Source organism: Callithrix jacchus, chromosome 13 (genome assembly GCF_049354715.1).
Source record: "Callithrix jacchus isolate 240 chromosome 13, calJac240_pri, whole genome shotgun sequence".
Taxonomy (NCBI): domain Eukaryota; kingdom Metazoa; phylum Chordata; class Mammalia; order Primates; family Cebidae; genus Callithrix; species Callithrix jacchus.
In genome coordinates this window covers 67,666,815-67,670,128 of record NC_133514.1, presented here as the reverse complement: position 1 = coordinate 67,670,128, position 3,314 = coordinate 67,666,815, and the positions used below count along the sequence as shown (strand labels likewise).

Below are 3,314 nucleotides of genomic sequence, written 5' to 3'. Positions count from 1 at the left end.
AAAAAAAGATGGGGGGATAATATACCTAGGAGTGAACTTAGCCAGAAGTATGAAAAATCTACATGGAGTACATTTTTAAATGTTACTAAGCAGCAAATAGACAATAAATCAGTGGAAAGACCACCATCTTCTGAAACAAGGAAAACCAAATTATAAAGATGTCATCTCTCCCCAGATTAGTCAGAGAGTTTAACACAACTCTAGTGAGCCAGACATGGTGGCTCACACCTGTAATCCCAGCACTTTGTGAGGCTGAGGCAGGTGAATCACTTGAGGTCAGGAGTTCGAGACCAGCCTGGCCAACATGGTGAAACCCCGTCTCTACTAAAAATGCAAAAAAAAATTAGCAGGGCATGGTGGCAGGCGCCTGTAGTCTCAGTTACTTGGAAGCTGAGGCAGGAGAATCGTTTGAGCCTGAGAGGCAGAGGCTGCAGTGTGCTGAGATTGCACCACTGCACTCCAGCCTGGGCGACAGAAAGAAACTTTGTCTCAGAAAAAAAAGAAAACTCTAGAGAAACACATATAATTAAGAAAAAAACACAGCCAAAGCCATTCTAATGTTCATATGAAAAAATAAGTGGTCAAGGCTGTCCAAAAAAATGTGAAGAATTTCTCTAAAAGAAAAAGAGTAATAATGAAAAAGAGCAATGGGGGTATTGACATTCATTATAAAGCTAGAATAATTTTAAAGTTCACTACCGTTCATGAAAAAAAAAAAGACCAAAAAACCATAACAGAAAAATTGAGAAATAGACCCAAGTATACATGGAAATTTAATATATGGGGTTTGGGGTGGTTTGTTTTGTTTTTTTGAGACGGAGTTTCGTTCTTTCACCCAGGCTAGAAGTGCAGTGGCACAATCTCGGCTCACTGTAACATCGGCCTCCCAGATTCAAACGATTCTCGTGCCTCAGCCTCTCGAGTAGCTGGGACTACAGACATGTGCCACCACGCCCAGCTAATTTTTGTGTTTTTAGTAGAGATGGCGTTTCACCACATTTGTCAGGCTGGTCTTGAATTCCTGACTTCAAGTGCTCCGCCTGCCTCGGCCTCCCAAAGTTTCAGGATTACAGGCATCCACCATGCCCAGCCTAATTTACTATATGTTAATGCTGGCATTTAAAAATGAGGGAGAAAGGTAGTTTATACAACAAATGATACTGGTTAGCTACGTGAAAACATTTTCAGCTGTATCCCTATTTTACACTTTACACAAAAACAAATTTTAGACTAAGCAAAAATTTAAGTATAAAATATAACCCATGAAAGTACCAAAGGAAAATAGAAAAAATATTTAAAGTCTCCAAGTGGGAAAAGACTCTCTGTGTATGTGATAAAACTCAGAACCCTAAAAATAACAATTTTGAAAGATAGAACCATACATATAAAATATTTCTGAATGGCAAAAACACACAAACAAATACCATAAACAATTGAAAAGATAATCTAGACCAAAAAAAAATACTTCCAGATGATATCAACCAAAGAGCTAAAATTTCCTCACTGTGTAAAGAATGCCCTACAAATTAATAAAGAAAAAACAACCCAAAAGAAGACAGCCTACTTCAGAAATAATTAGTGACTACTAAAAAATTCTTGACTTAAATCAAAATAAAAGAAAATTATAATGAAATAACACTTTAAACTGACAAACTTCAATACATCTGGTAATACATTTTGTAGATGGGAGTATAAGAAAACAGGCTCTCTCTTCTCATATTACTGATAGAATATAAACTGATATCTCTATGAAGATAAATTTTGTAATATATATCAAAATGTTAGACATTCATATCTTTTAGCTCATCAGTTCCACTCCTAAGATCTTATCCTGTGGAAGTGAAATTCACATCGCATGATTCAATACAACATTGTTTATTACAGGAAAAGTCAAGAACAACTAAGTGTCCACCCATAGGAGATATACACTCAAACAGTACACAGCCATTAAAAAGACAAATAGTCCCAGCTACTCAGGAGGCTGAGGCAGGAGGATCACTTGCACCCAGGAGTTGGGAGCTGTGGTGTGCTATGATCACATCTTTGAATAGTTGCTGCACTCCATCCAGCCTCAGTGACATTAAAAAAAATAAAGCATGTCTTTATGTACTGACACAGAATGATCTGCCAGATACATGTGCTCATGATGCAAAGGATTTCCCTGAAAGGAAAAGCAAGAAACTGAAGCTGGATTCTTGGTGGCTGGAAGGTGGAGTGGGAAGACTTGGTTTCACTGTATAACCTCATGAATCTTGAATTTGCGTTTTATGCATGTTTGTATTACTTATTGAAAAGAATTAGGGAGCTTCCTGATAGTGTAACACATGGAGGTTTCTAGAGAGTGGCCCACTCAGGAGGGCTTGGAAGTTCTCAGCACCTCCCCCCGTACCTTCCCCTATGCATCTCTTCATCTGAATCCTTTGCAATATCCTTGATAATCAACAGATAAACTTAGGTTTCAAAGATCAGATTTACGACATGTTCAGGTACTTGCCTCTAGCCACACAAGTAGTCCTCATCAGTGCCACACTGCCTCAAGAAATCCTAGGGGTGACTAACAAGCGCATGATGGACCCAGCCCACATCTTGGTGAATTGACTTTGGAAGGCATCAAACAGTTTTTCATGGCAGTGGAAAGAGAAGAGTGGAAATTCGACATTCTGTGTGATCTCTACAAAATGCTAACCGTCACTCAGGTGACCATCTTCCATAACACCAAAAGGAAAGTTGACTGGCTGATGGAGAAAATGAGAGACACCACTCTCACCCCATCCTCGATGTACAGAGAAACCTCAGAAAGAGCCACAGTCCATCGTGCAGGAGTTCCCATCTGGTGCCAGCACAGTGCTCATTTCTACAGATGTCTGGGCCGGGGGGGCGTGGTAAGATGTCCCTCAGGTGTCTCTCATCTTTTACTATGACCTGCCCGAAACCAGAATTGTACTCTCACACAGAATTGGGAGATCAGGTCGATATGGCCAGAAGGGTATAGCCATTAGCTTTGTATAGAATGACCAACATCTGCATCCTGAGAGACATTGAATAGTACTATTCCACTCAGATAGAAGCAATGTCTCTGAACATCACTGATCTGATATGATCTGAAGAAGCAGTCCCACTACTCTAACGATGAGATGGAGACTGTTCGTCTATTCTGGGCTCCTGTTTAGAAATATGTAGGAGCAGCTTCTATTTTGTGGGGTTCATGAGGACTATCTTTGCAAAGCTTCCCACCATATACCCCAGGGAAAGCTCTGGGGAACCTGCCATGTCTTCTTATCCATATGTAAATAATGCATTGCTCTAAGTCTTTC

General features: G+C 39.9%; 1 pseudogene; it reads left to right on the top strand.

Moving 5' to 3' along the window:
- The first annotated feature begins 2,421 nt into the window (after positions 1–2,421).
- On the top strand, positions 2,422–3,100 carry LOC108587965 (eukaryotic initiation factor 4A-III pseudogene; annotated as a pseudogene).
- Positions 3,101–3,314: the final 214 nt, after the last annotated feature.